At 40.2% G+C, this 20,724-nt stretch overlaps 1 protein-coding gene and 1 long non-coding RNA gene across 4 annotated transcripts in view; both read right to left on the bottom strand.

Annotated features, from left to right (window-relative positions):
• The window catches only part of SLC7A7 (solute carrier family 7 member 7), a 47,008-nt gene that overhangs the window by 13,261 nt on the left and 13,023 nt on the right, over positions 1-20,724 (bottom strand). The gene's annotated exons all lie outside the window — the stretch shown is intronic.
• On the bottom strand, positions 2,615-12,279 carry LOC306653198. Its single transcript, XR_013761664.1, has 2 exons — positions 7,735-12,279; positions 2,615-7,604 (listed from the first exon to the last, which is right to left on the bottom strand). It is a non-coding gene; the product is annotated as an uncharacterized lncRNA (long non-coding RNA).

Genomic DNA, 20,724 nt, shown 5'->3' with positions numbered 1-20,724 from the left:
ACAATCTATAACTACAGACAAAAATACAGATGAATCTCAAAAGTATTAAATGAACAAGTGTGATATAAAAGAGTGCATGCTGTTTATGCTCATTTATATAAATACAGACAAATCCATGCTACTAGAAATCACAACAGTGATTCCCCTTTGTGTGGGCTGTGGACACAGAGACTGGGAGAAGTATAAGATTTATGCACTGGGCTGTGGAGTGCCATCCATGTTTAGCAGAGACAGGCTTGGCTGAGCCATGGGATAGAGAGGTCTGACTTCCAGAAACGGCAGTCATAAGAGACTGTTTCAGACAGCAGGGGAGTAGGCGGCCCTGTACCGAGGTGGCTCAACCCTGAGGAAATGCTAATTCTCTCAGCAAATGGCTTCCCTAACTCCACCCTATCCTGTTCCTCACAGAAGAAGCCCCTCTCCCAGTCTGGGCCCCTTTATCTATGTGACTACAAATAAAGTTTAAGGTGGGTTCCTCCAGCTTGTTGGAGGCCAGATCTGGTATGGACCGATCCGTCACATCCCCTTCCATTTGAAAAGATTATTGGCTCTTGTGTTTACTGATTAGATAAATTTATTAGTAATTAATTTATAGCCAGCACTGTCCTCCGACAGAAATCCCTTCCTTCACCCACAATGGACATGGCCGAAGCCCCCTACACTGGGCCTTCTGTATATTACACTTATACAGAAAAAAATTAAAATTAAACCCCCAAAAGAGAGTAGCTTGGCATGGCTTGTTCTCAGTGAATTCATACAGGTTACTAATCTTCCTTTCCATTTCTTACACTTTACTAATGGTGTTTAACCAACAAGCCTAGAATTTGGGCAAGAATCAACTTTGAGTTATCAGCCCAAAGTGTTCAGAAATTACATTTTTCAAGGCTGGGTTATCACTGTGGTAGCCAGAATAATCCCTGCACATGTATACACCAAGAGGTCAACATTCAAAACCCTGGAACCAGCAAGGGAGAATTAAATTTAAACAGAATTAAGGTTGTTAGTCACATGACCTTAAAATAGGGCAGGCCCAATGGAAAACGGAAGCAGAAGGGTCAAAGAATGAGAGATACAATATAACAAAGACTCTACCAGTTATTTCTGGTTTTGAAGATGAAAGGAGGGGCATGAACCTCTAAAAGCTGTAAACAGCAAGAAAACTGATTCTACCCTAGAGCCTCCAGAATAGAATACAGCACTAATGACACCTTGTCTTTAAACCAGTAAGATCCATTTCAGACTTCTGAGCTCCAAAACTGTAGGATAATAAATACATGTTATTTTAAGTCATTAAATCAGCAGTAACAGTAGAATGAATTGGATATAACTTTCCTATGTTCATATATGAATACATGACCAGCTTAACTCCACATCATGTCCAACCACAAAAATAAGAAGTTATACTCCATGTATGTATGATATATCAAAATACATTCTAAAATGAACAAATAAAAAAAGAAAAATAATAATAAATCAGGGGTAACTTGTTACAGCAGTAAGAAGAAACTAATACATCTTTCAACCACTTCCTTTACACACCCTTCCTGCTCTCCAGAATCCCGAAGATACCTAGTAGTGAGTGATTCTGTGATCTCATCTACCTATAAATTCTGTCCACTTATCTGCAACTAGGTAGTTAAAAATATTAAGGCAATGACATGCTTTACTACTAGTCCTCAACTCTCTTTGTATTGCTCTTTTCATTGGCCTAACCACTTTACCGAATCCTTTTTAGGTGAGCAATCTTCCTGCTTGATAGAGAACTGTAAAGAGAAAATGGGAGCTATGGCCTCTTCCTTTCTCCCACCTATTATCTTAGAACCAAATGTCCCAGAATGTACATCCCTGGCTTACCATTCTCATATGAGCATGCCTCTCAGAGTCTTTTATTGTCCTCAGTCACTTCTTTAGAACTCAGTCCCTGCTGGGCATCAACCTCTAGACATTCTTCTAGCAGTTCTAGGACATACCTGCATTTAGCCTTGGCTAAATCTCTAAACATCTCTCATGAATCTTGTTTCTAAAAATCTAAGTTCATCAAAAAGCACCTTCTTCAATCACACTGGTTTCTTTGGATGTCTCCTATTCTTCTTAAATAAGATTATTTTCAACTATTTTATCAGAATTTCTTTTTTTTAAATCTTCTGTTTTGTTTTGTTGTTTACTTCTTTAGCTACGAGATTATAGTTCTTTTCCCTGAGATTTTTCATAATCTTTTTGCACAAAAATTAGAATACAACTCTGAGGAAACCCAGAATTTCTTTTTCTAGGAGACACAAACTCAGCAAGAATAGTCACTTCCTCACAAGGATTCCACATTTTACCTGATTATGTTAAAAAAAAAATAATAAGTTCGTATGCATGAGGCCCTAGGTTCAATTCTCAGCACCAAATAATAAGTCTTATCCTTTAAAAATTCACACTGAAGCCTTTAAAAGTCAAATGGTAATAATACCTTAGATTTGTTTTAAATAATCCAACAGGGTAAGTAAGGGATGAATGGGAGCATATATGAAAACAATGATGTCAATTATTTATATTGGTGTTTGAACCCCAGAAGTTCATCTCATGATTCACTCTACTTCTGTATGTGTTTCTAGTTTTCCATAATAAATTCTTTTTTTTTAATATATAGAGGTACCACTTCTAACAGAATGAAAGCATCTCTTGCAAAAGATGCTCAAAGCTGACCTTCCATCATGACTATTTTCCCTTTTGTACAAATTTTATAATCAGGAAAGCAAAATATTTATATCTTCTGATTTGATGGTATGCTGTGGGGAGCCATCCTTATCTAGCAGAATCAGACTTGGTTGAGCCATGAGACACTAAGGTCTGACTCCCAGGAAATGGCAGCGATGGAGGATTGTCCCAGATCACCTGTGTGGGAGTGATTCACTGTCTGGTTATATGATAGTTTCCCTGAGCAAAATGGCTCCCCAAACTCCACCCCATCCTGTTCATCACAGAAGCCCCTCCATGTCCAGGCCCCTTTACCTGTGTGACTATACATAAAGGGGTGGTGGGCTACTCCATGTTGTTAGAGGCCAAATCTGGTATGGCCCAATCCATCATGCCCCCTCTCATTTGCAGAGTATGGGCTCTTGAGTGTTTATTGATTAGATAAGTTTATGGGTAATTGATTGGTTTATAGCCAGCATTATCCTAGGGCAGTTAACCCTTTTCTCATCCATGTGGGGTGTGGCAGAAACCCCCACAGTGTACAACATAGGCCCACAATTATAAGACTTCTACTAGTTTCTGCTCTTATCTTATTCTGTTCACTTTACCATGCTTCATCCCTCAGGGTGTGAATTTATTTTCATGTACTATTTCCTGAAAGGAAAATGTCCTAAATGGTACATAAGAGCCCTCCAACAGCACCATGTTAATAATTATTCTCTCGATGGTGAGCACATTAGAATTAACAGAGGCTAGCATCTGTGCACCTTCTAAGATAAGGGCTGCATCTCTTCAGTGACAGAGGAAAGACCTCTGTTCAAGTGTAAAAAGAAACCCTCCCTTTAGGCAGGGACCTGAAAGCAGTATTAGGTGTAGTATTCATTACGGATATTGGAAAATAAAGAAAGAAGGTCTTAGTTTTTTGTTTGTCTGTTTGTTTTGTAATAAGGATAAAACCCAGGGCCTCACACATACTAGATAAGTGCTATACCACTGAGCTATATCCCCACATTTTTTTTTTTTTTTTTTTTGAGACAGGGTCTCCTGGAGTTGCCCAGGCTGACCACAAACTTGTGATCCTCCTGCCTCAGTCTCCCCAGTAGCTGGGATTACAGGCATACACCTAAAACATTTGGATTCTTTTGACTGCAAAGAAAGGGGAAATTTTAGTATACCAAGATATTGAGTCAGGTGTGGTGACACAGGCCTGTAAAATTGAGGTAAGAAGATCACAAATTCAAGGATAGCCTAGGCAAATTAGCAAGATCTGCTCTCAGAAAAAAAAAATTTTTTTTTGTACCAGGCATTGAACCAGGGGCACTTAATCACTGAGCCACAAACCCAGCCCTTCTTTTATATTTTATTTAGAGAGAGGGTCTAAGTTGCTGACACTGGGTTTGAACTTGCCTCCCAAGCCACTGGGATTACAGGCATGTGTCAATGCGCCACACTCAAAATTAAAAAAAAAAATTTGTAAAGAGCTACGGATGAAGGACTCAATGGCAGAACTGCTATCCAACATGCACAGGACCTGGGTGACCTTGTCAGGGAGGAAAACAACAACAGATTCTCATACAAGTCCATCTCTCTTTGATATATTACATCCCAGTTCTAGCAAATCTATCACTTTTGAACAAGGTATCCTCTTTCACTATCATATTCTAATCAAATATCACTACTAGCTATGAAATTGTTTTCTCCATGCATTGAAAATCTAATATATTTATTAGCCTTATTTGAAATGTTGTAGATATGAGTCCAAAAACTTCATTCCTGATCTTCTATCCTTTTTTCTCCAAACGCATTACTGATTAACTCCTTCACCTTTATTATTCTTGCTATGTAATACCTAACAGCCTCCAAAATACTAAGATTTTTCTTTTATCTCTGCATTTTTCTCCTTGCCTCTAAAATTTGTTTTAAGCCTTAATAAACACATCCCTCCTAATCACTATGAAACCTGCCCCAAGTCCATCTTTCTGGACAATCGATATTCTGGTCTTCATTCTTTATTCTTTCATATACTTAGCTTTCAACTGACAGAGAGAGATGAATGTTTCATGTAAAATTCAGTTTACTATCTTGAACTTCAACGTCATCAGTGACAGATCTCAGACATCTCCTGGGTAGTGACATCATTCATCCTACAGTAATCAGCAGAAGGATAGCAAGCTTGTTTATCACATGTTTCTCAGAAAAACAGCAATCTTTATATTTGGCTGGGTCTGTGTATAGTCAGAGGCTCACTGTTCAGGGAGAACAGCCAAGCCCCTTATCTGGTACGCTCAGGCTGTGAATGCCTGAGACCTCTAGAACACTCTTCCACTGCTGTTTCCTCAGAAGGTTCAAATTTAAGCTCTCTGGAAGAGCCTCTTATCTGTTGCCCAAACCCAGAGATTTTGGGTTTCTTCTTCCTTCTTTTCTCTCCCCAGTGGTTTTTTTCTAATGCTGATTTGGGATACTCTCTATACCCAAGATATACCCTCCCGGAGGTACTGTTCTTTCTCTCAGAGTAGAGGGCCCTCAAACTCTTTTTCCTTTTCAGGTAACAGAACTGTTTTGCATACTCAGACATCATGGGTGAGAGCCTCCGGCAAGAAGAGACACCAAGTACAAGCCCTATGGGTCACTAAATTGGACCCCTCCTGCTGTCCTTCCTGGAAATCAGTTAGCACTTAGTTGCAGTAGTTCTGACCTCTCTGAAGGAGCAAGGAGGCCATGTAGTAAGCGGTTCTTATATTAACAACCCCCTCTGTGCCCTTCTCAAAGCCAGCTAGTCCCTGTGAATTGGATCCATATTGTTTGCTCAGATAGGTTCAGGGTCTGAGGACTTGAACTGAACCTGCGTGGGTATCAGAATCACCTGAGGAATTTGTTAACCTGCAGAGTCAGGGTTCCCCCAGAAGTTATGATTAAGCAGATCTGAGACAGGGTTTTCAGGGCAGTCTGATGATTTGCCTGCTTTGGACAGGTTACCTGAGGTGACCACCTAATAAAATAATCACATACACAGCAACTGTAATCAGAACAAGCCTAATCACTTAGCTCAAAGATCCTCTATCCTGACTGCACACTGGCATCCCTGGACAAGCTGGTCCAGAGCTGGAGTGCCAGCTCAAGCAATGAAGTTGAAAACTCTGGGGTGGAGCCCAGGCATCAGCATGTTGTTAAAATCCCCCAGATGATTCTGAAGCACAATGACAAGTAAGTACTGCTCTTCCCACCACCTGCGATACACGAACCCCCAACAATTCTCCTCAGCATTAATTTTTCCTTCTTCCTTGATTCTCATTCTCCAAGTCAATTCCCATTCTTCTCCCAGTGGTTCAGATTCATTTAGTCAGGAAGTGAGTGATGAGTGTTGTGTTTTGTTTTTAATCTCCATCGGTAAATGCAATGTACAGTCAGGGTGAGGACCCACTGTCCCTAGCGCCCTCCCCAAACTCCTCTAGGCTACCCCTCAGCTGCTTCTAAGGTAAAGAGAAAAGTGAAGGACACGACCCAGGGTGAGGCCCCAAGAGCCTTGAGGACCAAACCAGTACTACTTCCTTCACTGCTGTGAAGAGCTTGTTCCTAGATTCACACTAACCCCACACTAGAAAGGACCCAAGCAAGGCTCTAGTGCCAGCCTATTTGTTAAGGTGAACATGGGACATGACTTCGCCTCCAACCTAAGATGGTTCTTGGGAAAACTCCTCTGACAGAAGTAAACAGCATCCAAGTAGAAGGTTCAAAGGACAGAAATCAGTTGGAGGTCCCACTTTTGGTTGTTCCAGCTCAGTAGCCACAGGTACAAGAGGTCAGCCTTTCTGGTCAGGAAAAGCTGCACAAGGACATGTGGTCAAAGCTCTCAGACACACATGCAAGGGGATCCAAAGTCCTTTACAGTACACGAGCAGCCCTAGAAAACTGAGGATGAGGCATCTGCCCTCCCATCTGCCCAGTTTCCACAGCAACCCTTAGCCCTTCACCATCACCATGAGAACCAAAAGCATGAACTGCCCTTCTCAGCCAAGTTGAATCTGGAATCATATCCTGTGTATGCATCTGACCAACATTCTCTGAAGAATCTTCTAGTACATGCAATTCACTAGAACCAAGTGCAAGAACACAAAGAATCTTTGCCTGCTCCCAAAAAACCAGTACTTTGTACAGGAGTGGTGGCACACACCTGTAATCCCAGCAATTCAGGCTGAGGCAGGAGGATCACAAGTTCAAGGCTTACCTCAGCAACTTAGCAAGGCCCTAAATAATTTAGCAAGACCCTGTCTTAAAATGAAAAATTAAAAGGGCTGGGAATGTGGTTCAGTGGTTAAGTGTCCCTGGGTTCAATCCTGGGTATCAAAAAAAAAAAAAAAAGAAAAGAAAAGAAAAACAGTAATCTTTTCAGGGAACCCTGAATAATTACTGTTGTCCAACTGGTACAAAGGCAGACTGAATGCACAGATATAAAATGCCCTGTTAAAAAAGGACAAAACAACTTGACCAAAATAAGTAGGTTGCAATATGGGCAAGAATGGCGAAGCAAGAACAGAAACACCCACCCAGGCTAACATTGAGCCTTCTAGAACACCTTTGCTCTGAGGAAAGGACATTTAAATGGAGATGGGAATTCTAGACACCTATTCCTGACTCTGCCAAAATAAAAGTTTCACCTCTCCTGAAAAACAAGAAAGAAGTCTCAGCATTTTATTCTGATCACTAAGGTTTTCAAAATTAAAACTAATTTTTAAATTCATCCAAAGACAGAATGTGGAAAGTAAAGTTTTTAGAAATTAATAAGATGCATATGATTGTGAATATAATTTGCAGTGGTAGATACCATTTTTGACAGACAATTATGTGCTAGGTCCCTTACATATTTATATACATTCTCTAACTTACTCTGGCAGAGAATAGGTTTTATTATCTTTATCTTAAAACTGGGAGGCTCCGATTCGGTCTGGTTTAGTCTGACAGTGCTGGGGTCTCGAACCCCGGTCTACCGGCTTGGGAGGCAGGCTCTCTAGGTGATGGGCTATATCGCCAGCACCCATTATTTTTATTTTAAACTGAAAAAAACTGAGGCCACTCAGTCAGTGGCCAGTTCCAAAGCCTATATTGATTTCACCACACCACATACCTCCTTAATTATATGTGAGGATATGAGACTAGGAGCAGGATTATCTCCAATTATGGTAATGGAGGCACTTCTACCTGCAAAGAACTGGAGTAATCCACAGAGTTCTGAGTAGCCAAAAAAACCAGTTTCAAGAGGGCCTCTCTGCATATCTCCTTGGTTGGGAAAAGCAACCATTGCTAGTACCCTGGACTAGACAGGACAGCGAGGTTCCTTCAGGACATAATTCACTCACCCATTCTTTCATTCATTCAACAAACATATATTGAGTACCCACTGTGTTTCAAGCCCTGTGCAAGCTCCAAGTTAAGACCCAGACTGCAGTTTTCATGAAAAAAGTGAGCAAGGACTATTATAAAAATTGGGCACTGTGAAAGTAACTAAGAGGTAACCCACATAGTCAGGGGGAGTGAAGAGGGTACAGGTGGGCACATGGACCACTGCTATTTGGACTGAGTGTACAGAGGCTAGAGTGCTGGGGAGGGGAAGGGGAGACAGTAGTCCTGGAAGAGAGGGAACATGTGATCACCCTGACAACACAAATAGCAATAAATAGCAACAAAAAACTTATCTAAGCAATAATCAGTAAATGATTTCAAGGTCTATTAGCAAGCAATACCAGATTATCTAGGGCTGTGGTTCAACAGTTGTAAAGGCAGACTACACCTGCCAAAGGATAGTAAGGAGCAAAAACTACATTTGCTCTCTTGAAATCGTCACTGTTTGAATAGAAAAACCTGAAAATATGGGAAAAATATAGATGATATCTCTAGGAGACAGGGACCCTATTCTATAGAAAAGGAAACTGAAGCTAATACAGTTGATCTAGGATTAAACCCAGTCCTGCCTAAATCCATGCTCTCAACCACTGAGCACTGCTCCCTCCCAAAGGGATGATGGTATCCCCTATACTATTCAAGGAAGAAAAATGCTGACTTAGGGCACCCAGTCATGCCAACCATGTAGAAGGTATTATTTCAGACTCTTCCAGAAACATACTCCCCAATCAACCTAAGGCAGGCTTAAGTCTTTTTTTTTTTTTTTTTTGTGGTGCTGGGGATTGAACCCAGGGCCCTATGCTTGTAAGGCAAGCACTTTACCAACTGAGCTATCTCCCCAGCCCCAGGCTTAAGTCTTCACTATAAAATCCCTCAACCTTGGTCCCTCCAACTTAATAGCAACCCTCCCCTTGTTTGTTTGTTTGTTTGTTTGTTTGTGGTGCCTGAGATTGAGTCAGGGACCTCCCACATGCTAGCTACCACTGAGGTACACCCACTAGCCTCCCAGAGTCAATCTTCTAAAAAGCATACCTACATTCCTTTCCTTTCCTTCATCTCTACAATGTAGTCTGATGTCCTCTCCCCATTTTCTTCCACCCCGCCAAAGTTTCTATTGTTCTCCTTGTTGGAATCTGTTAATTCCAAATGGCATTCCATTCCTTATCTTACTTAACAAGTCTTCCAAAAAGGCTACTTGTGAGCATAAACTCATCTCCCCTGGAGATGCTGCTCTATGCTCCCTCCCCCACATACGAATACACTGCATCAGAATGGTTTGTGCGTCTGTCTCTCCCATCTGCAATGAGTTTATGTAAGGGCAGAGCTGAGTAACCATCATTCTTGAGCTCCCAGAACTGGTCACACAGTAGACACTGAATACATTTTGCTAGATGAACAAATGATATTTCTGAAATCTGATTCCACCCTTACCATCTAGAAATTTACTGCCTTAGAGGAAAGCCCATATGAGAAGTCACCAGTGACCTCCCTGTTGGTAAATACAATCAGCTACACTCAATCCTTATCTAGCTTTACCTCTGAGCAGATTGAACACTGTTGCTTATTCATTCCTTCTCAAATCAAAATCACTCTCTTCCACCCACTATCTCTTAGTTGTCTTCCTCTCTATAGGTGTTCTTTCTCCATCATTCAGTAGCATGCTTATCTTTCAAACATTGATATTCCTTAGAACGTTATCCTCTGCCCCTTTGTCCTCCCTTTCTACAACCTGTTCCTAGGTCATCTTATCTGCTCCTATGGTTTCAATTAATATATGACAATGATTCCCAAAAATATATCACCAGTCAACTATTATGATTCCAGAAACATCCAACCAGCTACTAAATATCCAACCACCTATTAGACATCAAACTCAACATATCCAAAACTGAGCCCATCAATTTCTCTCAAACCTACTGCTTCTTCAGTGTTCCCCATATGAGTAATTGACATCACCATTCACCCATTTACCCAAGCTAGAAATCTGAGCATCTAATCAACAATATCTGCTAATATCTCATTAATAAGCAACTTTTAACCAGTTCCCTTATCCCAAAACAAGATTCTAATTCAAGCCACCATCGTTTCTCACCGAGATCAGCTTCCTAACTGGTCTCTCTGCTTTCAGTCCTACATACTTTAAAAAAAAAATCATTCTAAAAATCACTCTAAAATCTAAATCACAAATGCACAAATGTCACTCCCCTAAGACAATGAAAAATCTTAAGATTTTTTTCCACCAAATTCTTAATACGGTTTGTATGATAGAGTATATTTTCCAAAGATGTTGCAACAATGTCTCCCATTCCACATGCTTTTCTTACAATGTGAATTTAACACTCCATCTGTTAAGATATAGGGTCTGAGGGCTAGGGATGTAGTTCAGTGGTGGAGTGCTTGACTAACATGCATGAAACCCTGGGTTTGATCCCCAGCACCACCAAAAGGCTGATGTTCATGTACAAATGCATAAAAACAAACACAGTTATATATAAGTATAATATACCATTTTTTTTTAAAGTGATAGGGTCTGTACCCTTCCTCTTGATACTGGGTGATCTTTTGTGAATGTTTCTACCTACATAGAGTATGGCAGGATTGACACCACGTGACTTCAGAGGCTGTTACAGAAGATGATGCAACTTTCCACTCTTGTTGCTGAAATACTTTTTGTGTGTGTGTATTTGATACTGAGGACTGAACTCAGGACCTTGCACATGCTTGGCAAGCACTTCATCACTGAGCTATATCTCCAGCCCCAGAATCCTCATTCTTGAAGACTTCAGCTGCTAAGTAAGCTGTCTGATTGCTCTGAGGCTGCCAGGCTGTGAGGAAGCCAACCAAGTCCAGGTGTAAAGACCAGATGGAAAGGCCCTGGGGCAACTTAAGAAGAAAAGATCAGATAGTTTCCATCTTTCTCACTGCCTCCTGTTCTAGCTCCTGCCATTATTTAACTACAATCACATGAGAGACCCTGAGCTAGAACTGCCCCACTAAGCCCTTCACAAATTTCTGAGCCATAGAAATTATGAAAGAATAAAATGACTATTGTTTTAAGCCACTAAATTTTAGGCAAATTGTTACACAGCATTAAGAAATAAACAGATTATAAAGTCCTGAGCAACCTATCCCTCAACCCCCATTTACCTCTGCAAGCCAACTCAGCATTTCCAACACAATCCCATCAGCCCATCTTGAATCCCTTCATTGCCTTCTTTCTTGCCTTCAGGCATTCGGATAGTCTGTGCTTGGTACCTGAAACACTTCTCTTCCCCTTCTATGCCTGATCAATTCTTCCCCATACAGGTGTCAGTTTAAGCTTCTAAAGGGAGTTTCTCAACTCCTGGGCTTCTTCTGAAGCTCCCTGAGCCTTGCAAATCACAATGCTCACCACAGCTCACTGTAATCTTGTACTAAGGTACCCATCCTGACCCCTGGTGTGCATGCCGCCTCTCACTTTCCCTTCTCTCTCTCTCTCTCTCTCTCTCTCTCTCTCTCTCTCTCTCTCTCTCACACACACACACACACACACACACACACACAGCTCCAGGAAGACAATGACTAGTGCACAGAACAAGGCAAGTGCTTCATGAACATTTGGGTTGAATATTCAATCTCCAGCCCTATGTATTTTCTAAGCTTAAAATGAGCTACCATTCGACAAATTCAAAGTTGACATGAGGTCATCCTCCCCTTCACTGTAAATTAATTATACCACTACCTACCAGTTGCCCAAACCAAAAGCTTCATCTCTTCTTTTTTTTTTTTCCTTTCTTCTTCCTTTTCATACAGGGTTCAATATGTTGCTGAGGCTGGTCTCAATCTTATGAACTCAAGGGATCCTCCTACCTCAACCTTCCAAGTAGTTTGGGACTACAGTGGATATTTCCATGCCAGGTTTATTCAAAGAATATTTATCCTAGGCATGGTAACATAGGCCTATAATCCCAGTGACTCCAGAGGCTGAGGCAGGAGGATCACAAATTCAAGACCATCCTCAGCAACTTAGTAAGACCCTAAGCAACTTAGTGAGACTCTGCCTCAAAATAAAAAATAAATGGTCTGGGGACATAACTCAATGGTAAAGTTCCTCGGGGATCAATCCCCAGTAACCACAAAGAAAAAAAAAAAAAAAAAAAAACACAAAAAATATTTAACAAGCTCCTTTCTACTTCTTTGCTGAGGATACAGTGGCTCATAATAGAGGTACAGCTCTTACCAGTTCAGAACTTAGAGACCATGGGGCTGCAGATGTAGCTCAGCAGTTGAGTGCATGGTTAGTATGCATGAGGGTTCAATCTTCAGCATAAAAAAAACAAACAAAAAGACATACTGGTGGAAGCTTTCTTCGACAACTTCCTCTCCCTTATACCTGACATTCTATCTCATTGGTTGTACTAATTATAAATTCTAAATTTCTCTCAGATCTCTCCTCCCCTGTCTACCCCAACTGCCATGGCCCTAATTTAGACATTTAATCATTTGCTGCCTGGATTGCTAAAGGAGCTCCCTAATGGTGTGTCTGCCTGGAATCCAGCCCCTACATTCCAATCTAGTTATATTGCTCTCCTGCTTATAGTCCTCATTGGTTCTTATATGCTTTAAGATAAATCTAAACCCTCCAAGGATGGTATGACTCATGCTCTAGCCCCTTGCCTCCCTTTGTCCCTTCATATCCCATAATCCCCCATGAATACACCATGCCCCATATTTTTTCTCACATTGTACCCATACATTGCCTTTCTCTGTGCCCACAATGTTCTGCCTCCTTCTTCATTCAACAGCTATTTACTGTATAACTAGCAGAACAGGTGCCAATGAGTCAGCAGTGGAAAAAAGTCCTTTTTTGAGGGGAGTTGGGGGAGGTTTACTGGAGATTGAACCCAGGGTGCTTAACCCTGAGCTTATCCCCAACCGTTTTTATTTTTTGAGTCATGGTCTTGCCAAGTTGCTGAGATTGGCTTCAAACTTGCAATCCTCTTGCTTGAGCCTTCCAGTTGTGCACCACCAGGCTGGCCAAGAACAAAGTTCTTCCTCTCATGATGTTTACATCCTACAGGCAAAGACATACTGTAAACAAGTAAACAATTAATGCTAATTAATTGTTAATGTGGTAAGGATACCATAAGGAAAAACAAAACAGGAAGCTGGGGGATAAAGCTCAGTGGGAGAGCACTTGCCTAGCATGTGCAAGGCCTCTGGTTCAATTCCCAGCACTGCAAAAGGGAGGAGGAGGGGGAGGAGGAGGAGAAAGGAAGAAAGAAAGAAAACAGATGGGAGCTACACCCCCACCCCCAGGAGTGACCTCTTGAGATAGGACTCTGATGGGGTGATATTTGTGTAAAGAGGTGAACAGAATGAGGAAATAAACTCTGTGAGCATCTGGAGACAGAGCCTTCCTGGCAAAAGAAACAAGTATCAAACCCCTGAGGCTATAACATGCCAAGCAAATTTCAGGAAAAGCAAAATGGCCACTATAGATGGGACAGATAAAGCAAGGACAACAGAAGTCTGAAAAGAGAAGCCAGGTGGAGCAGAGCCTTAAAACTATGGGAGAGACCTTTCCCCCAGCTCAACTCCTTTCATTTTTCTGTTGATGCAGACATTGCACACCCTGAATAAGTCACACTCCACCCCTCCTGGCACCCATCTTGTGTGCTGAGCTTGACACTTTGTTTGCCTGACTCCTCTGCCACACTGCAAATGATCTTTCAGCTTTATGTTTTACAGAGTCCAGCACATTCAGTAAAATATTTCTCAAATAGTCAAAACTTTCTTCTCTTATTCCAATTCCACATCCTGCAAGCAACCTCCCAATTACAAGATTGCTTTCCCAGTGACGATGGCTCCAGGAAGAGGATGCCTTGACAGTGAACACATGCATTCTGGTTATTATAAATTAGACACACATGCTTACCATTGCGCACAAATAAACTGGTATTAGCATTCAAACTTCTTTTTTTAGTTAAGTGTGACTAAGCTGCAGACAAAATGACTTGACTATGTCATGATGACCAAAGGAAGGCACTGCTAATGGAAGGCTCACATAGACAGGCAGCACAAGTCCCAGATGGCCCCTCTGCCTCTTCACTCAGCCCATCTCCCCTATTTCAGATGGTGGCCTCGTCACCCCCCACCTATATAAGTTCAAACCCTTGTCTGCACCTCTGAGGAGCGCATGCGCATACACACACACACACACACACACACACACACACACACACACACGTCTTAGAAATTCCACGCTGTAACTATTTTTTTATCCATCTTATCATCTCTATTCCTTAAGGCCACTCTGCAATGCAGGTCTTCACCACCCTTCAGAGTTTTCCTTCTAACCAGTTCTGATCATTTCAATACCTCCAACCCCCTCCACTCCCACACCACTGTGTAAAGTCAACAGCTTCCCCTGCCTTCAAGATCAAGCCCAACCTGTTCAGGCACCATGTAAAACCCTCTTCATCCTGGGTCGCCTCCTCAGTCCTCTCCCACCCTGCATTCCTACCATACCAACTACCTAGAATTCCCTGAATTCCCTTTTTGCACCTCTACATCTTTGCACATGCAGTTCCCTCAGAAATATTTTAGGAGACAGTTTTGTATCTTTACTAAATTCAGTTCAGATATCATGTTATTTGTGAAGTCTTCCAAAGCTCTTCTCCCCACAAAAATAAAGTTGTTCCATTCACTCTTATAGTGCCTCCAAGACTGCACTTATTATACTGTGACAATTATTCGATAACATATCTGTCTCCCTCTTGGACTATGAGTTCTTGAATGGAAAGGGCCATATATTATTTTTTTTTTTTATTTCCTAGCACAAAGTAAAATAACTACTACATAGTATGCCTTATAGATAAGCTTCCTGAGGGAGGGAATGAATGGAAATTTTATACAAAGTCCTTCTCTTACTAAATCTAAAGATTTAGCCTAAGTCTTCACTTAGGCTAATGAGAATATCCTCATAGGTCTCAGTGTCTGACTGTGCTAGGGACTTACGAAACAGTGGCTGAAGGAATAAACCCATGAATCATACATGTCACTAAATTCTTACAATCTTGGTTGCCCTTCTGAACCTTCTTCCAGATCTCTGTGTTTCCCTGAACTTATTAAAGATAGAACAAAGTCCAGATATGCAGTATAGCAGTATATCTCATTATCTAACCATGATCACTGAGAAGAAAGCCAAGCAGTAAGAAATGGAAAATGCCAAGCAAGATAATAATTTTAAACATAGTAATAATTAATACTTTACACTTGAGTAATGAATTATGGTTTTTATTGAATTTTTTTTTACTTGTTCATTTGTTTTTGGTGATAGGGTCTCACTATATTGCCCAGGCTGGTCTCAAATGTGTGGGCGCAAGAGATCGTCCTGCCTCAGGCTCCAGAGTAGCTGGAACAGTAGGCATGTGTCACTGTGCCCAACTTCACTGAATTTTATTTCATTCTCACAGCAACCTACTCAGGCTCAAACACAAGTCTAGTGTACTCATCACTATACCAGAGTTGTCTTAAATACATACCACAAGTCCACCCACAAAACCCCATGTCTATTATTCACTAGGGAGCTCTGCAGACTCATGACAGTGGCTACTTTGTATGTGTTCTTGCAAGGGTATATATATATGTATATGTGGGTATTCAAAGGTTTGAGTATATCTCTTCCTAAATTAAAAGAAGCTGGTTAAAAGGGGTGACCGGTGAAGGTAGGAACATTCCAGAATCAAAGAACAATAGATGTCAGAGATGACACAGATAGAAACCAGAAAAGAATAAGGTGAGCAGTCTGAGGTCACTGAGGAAGCAAACATTCTTTCTTTCCCCAGTGGTCTGGGAAGCCCTCATAGTCATACAAGAATTGAGATGTGGGGCTGGGGAGATAGCTCAGTCGGTAGAGTGCTTGCCTTGCAAGCACAAGGCCCTGGGTTCAATCCCCAGCACCACAAAAAAAAAAAAAAAAAAAAAAGAATTGAGATGTACAACAATGATCCTTAGTTACCAAAAGAAATGTCAAAGTATGAAAACAAGAAAATAGAATATTGGTTTCAAAGAGATGTCAGCAAAAACAGTTAAAACAGAATTCTGGTGCCAAAGATAATGAAACAATCTTAAAAATATGACTTAGATGGAATGATCCTTCTCTACACAAGATACATAACTATATATCCACATATTTGAGGAGGCCCCTAAACCAACAGAGCCTGAAATTAGTTTCACCAGTGAACAAGATTATTCACAAGTGATCAGAGAGAAATTACAGATCACATTTAAGACCTTAGGGGAAAATTCTCTTGCTACACAAAGCAGTGCCTTCCACCACCACCCCAACTATTGCCACATATGACAAACCTCCATACACAGAGATGAGTCTGAGCTATATACATGGACAAACAAAACACAGGAAGACCCACAGAAAAAATGACCATTATCTACACAGAAGTAAAAACAGGGGGACTGGTGAGGAAGCTGAGTAAATGGGGCAATGAAAAAATTGAAAAAGAAGAGAATGTAGGAATGACAGGAAAGAGTTGATCCAGTGAGCAACTGCACCTGTTGCCAAATTCTTGCATACCCCACTTCTGCTGCTACTGTACCTTAAACTGACAGAACATTTGAGCTTCTTATAGATAGGAGGCATCTCCAAGGTCCTTGGGTCTCCCAGGCTAGAAGTACATTTTTCAAGAACAGGGGCAATAGAGGATCATCCTCTCAACACTTCCAATATGGCTTTGCTGAATGTTCAGATCTAAATATTTTACCAAGCACTGCAAAAATAATATTATTTTACATGTGAGACAGATTGAAATGACAGTTTTAAAACTCTAGCCCAAAGAAATACTCATGCAAGCTGCCTACAGGAAACTCACTTCAGTCACACAAGGTGGCACATGCCTATAATCCCAGTGACTCAGAAGGTTAGGGCAGGAAAATCGCAAGTTCCAGGCTAGCCTTGGCAACTTAATGAGACCCTGTCTCAAAAATAAAAGAGGGCTCGAGAAATAGCTGAGGGATAGAACTCTCCTGAGTTCAATCCCCAGTACTACCACCAAAAAAGAAAAAGAAAAAAGAAACTCACCTCATTAGTGAGACTGAAAGTAGAGATAGAAAGTGATGTATCATACAAATGGAAAACAAAGCAGCAGGAGTAGCTATACTTAAAAGATAAACTTTAATTCAAAAACGATTAAAAAGTTTGGAATAGTGGCATGTGTCTATAGTCAAAGCTATTCAAGAAGCTAAGGCAGAAGGATCACTTGAGCCCAGATCAAGGTCAGTCTGTGTGACATAGCAAGATCCTGCCCCCAAAAAAGAAAAATCATAAAGAGACAAGGAAGATCACTATATAATGTTAAAGCAATCAATTCAACAAGAGGAAATAACTACTGTAAGTATTTAGCACCAAGTTATATAAAGCAAGCATTATTAGACCTAAAAGGAGAAAGAGACTCTAATAATAGTTGTGGACTTTGACACCACAACTTCAACTCTTGCATCAAAGACTTGATCATCCAGACCAAAAAAAAAAAAAACAATTCAGTATTACCCTATCTATATTTTTGATTACATGAATGATGTGAATCTATATTGTGTACAACCATAGAAATGAAAAGTTGTACCCCATTTGTGTACAATGAATCAAAATGCAGTCTGTAAAAATTAAAAATTTTTAATTAAAAAAAATCAACAAAGAAACATTAAACTATGCTGAAGACCAAATGGACCTAATAGACATTTACAGAACATTTCATCCAACAATTGCAAAATACATATTCTTTTCATCAGCACATAAAACACACTCCCAGACATACCATACATTAAGCCAAAAATCAAGTCTCAGCAAATTAAAAAAACTGGAAACGGGATACTATAGTTTGGATGAGAGTCCCCCCAAAGTCCACATGTTAAAGGCTTGGCATTATTGGAAGATGGTGGAACCTTTAAGAGGCAGTCTTAGGAAATTTTCTGGTCTCATGGAGGCATGCCCCTGATGGGGATATTGGGAGCCTGGCTCCTCCTTGTCCTCTCATTCTGGCTGTGAGGTGAACAGGCTTCCTCTACCATGTGTTCCCCCTAGTATGCACTTCTTCACTACAGGCCCAGAAGTGACAGGCCAACTAACCATGGACTAAAACCCACAAAACTGCAAACCAAAATAAAACTTTCCTCCTTCTAAGTTGATTATCTCAAGTATTTTATTACAGTAACACTAATCTAACATGGCATGTATCTTCTCTAACCAAATAGAATAAAACTAGAAATCAACAACAAGAACTTTAGACAGTTCTATATTTAGAAGATCCAAAAAACTCCAACAGAAAACTTCTAGAACTCATAAATTAATTCAGCCAAGTAACAGAATATAAAATCAATACCCATAAATCAAATGCATTTCTATGCATAAGTGAAAGATCCACTGCAAGAGAAATTAGGAAAACTACCCCATTCACAATAGCCTCAACAAAAATAAAATACTTGGGAATCAATCTAACAAAAGAAGTAAAGGACCTCTATAATGAAAACTACAGAATACTAAAGAAAAAAAATAAAATAAAGACCTTAGAAGATGGAAAAATCTTCCACGCTCTTGGATAGGCAGAATTAATATTGTCAAAATGGCCATACTACCAAAATTGTTATACAGATTCAATGCAATGCCTATTAAAATTCCAACGAAATTCTTCATAGAAATAGAAAAATCAGTCATGAAATTCATTTGGAAAAATGAGACCCAGAATAGACAAGGCAATCCTTAGCAAGAAGAGTGAAGCAGGAAGCATCACACTACCAGACTTAAACTATACTACAGAGAATTACAAAAATGGCATGGTATTGGCACCAAAACAGACATGTAGACCAATGGTACAAAATAGAAGACACAGAGACAAACCACATAAATACAGTTATCTCATACTAGACAAAGGTGCCAAAAATATACATTGGAGAAAAGAGTCTATTCAACAAATGGTGCTGGGAAAACTGGAAATCCATATGTAACAAAATGAAATTAAACCTCTGTCTCTCACCCTGCACAAAAATCATCTCCAAGTAGATCAAAGACTTAGGCACTAGAACAGAGACTCTGTGCCTAATAGAAGAAAAAGTAGGCCCAAATCTTCATCATGTTGGCTTAGAACCTAACTTCCTTAACAAGACTCTTAAAGGACAAGAAGTAAAATTAAAAATCAACAAATGGTCCCTCCCCTTTTTCTGAATTCAATCCTCCTTGTTGCTTCTTGTCCTTTTAGAGATTTATTTATGAGAGAATTCAAATCATAAACTTTGGAACCAAAATTTTACACTGAGACACATGTAGCTGGCTGTGTAATCTAGGACTCCTAAATATCTTGGGTTGTTTTCCTTAGAGTATTACCTTGAGGAAGAAATTAAAGATATCATATTTGATTCAACACTTGGCATACTTCTGAGAATGATGGGCATTATCTCACCTTCCCAATGTTAACCTATACCTCCTACTCCAAAATATTTTCATCTATTAAGGTTACTCTTTCCAGAATTATTTTTCTCCATCAATCTCCAGGGAGAATACAGTGTGCATAGAAACTATTCCTAATTTTTCCTTTCTCACCACCCTTTTCACAGAAGGGTTCTGCCTTGTGTCTAACATTCTTTGCAAAAGCAGGAGCAATTTTATAATTTTGTATCCTGAACAGTGCTCCACCCAAGCTGATATTCTGAAACTTGTAATCATCTGTTTCTTTTAAAACTTGCAGCAGTGAAACTTTTAAATAAAAGGCAAAGTGTTAGATCTTGGCAATCAGAAGGCTCATAAGCCCACTTTTCTTCCCATGACCAGCCCACCTCATTGCCTTTTCTTCTCCTATGCAACTATTTCATGCTTCCTTCCTCCAGTTTGGTTTCTGACCTATGGTACTCATTTTTTTTTTTTTTTTTTTTTTAAAGACAGGGTCTTACTGAGTTGCCCAGGTTGACCTGAATTCTTGGGCTCAAGTGATCCTCTTGCTGAGGGCTCCTAGTAACTGGGACTACAGGTGTGTGGCACTGTGCTCTGCTGAAACCTGACATCTAAAAAGAATTTTTTAAATGGTAAAATACACATACATTAAATTTACTTTCTTTTGTGTGATACTAGGGTTCACACCCAGGCACATGCTAGGCAAGTGCTCTATCACTGAACCATACTTGCAGTCCATACTTTAACCATTTTGAAGTATATAGTTCTGTACTATTAAGCACCTTCACATTGTTATATGACCAATCTCCAGAACACTCTATTTTATCTCCCAACTGCCCCCTCCCTCCGTCCCAGGTAACCACCATTCTACTTTCTGTCTCCATGAATTTGACTACTCTACTTACCTCATGTGATGGAATCATACAGCATTTGTCCTTTCGTGACTGGCTTATTTCACTAAGCATAATGTCCTCAAGAGTCAATGACATTGTGCCATGTATCAGACTCTCTCTCCTTTTTAAAGCTGAAAAAATTCATTGTATGTATATACCACATTTTCTTTATCCATTCATCCATCAATAGACATTTGGGTTACTTCCACTTTTTGTCTACTGTAAATGATGCTGTGAACACAAGTGTACAAATATCTCTTCATGATGCCATTGTCAATTCTTTTGGGTATATATCCAGAAGTGAAATTGATGAGT

Source organism: Sciurus vulgaris (genome assembly GCF_902686455.1).
Source record: "Sciurus vulgaris genome assembly, chromosome: 2".
Classification (NCBI taxonomy): Eukaryota; Metazoa; Chordata; class Mammalia; order Rodentia; family Sciuridae; genus Sciurus; species Sciurus vulgaris.
The sequence above is the reverse complement of the archived record's forward strand: the minus strand, read 5'-3'. Positions and strand labels throughout refer to the sequence as shown.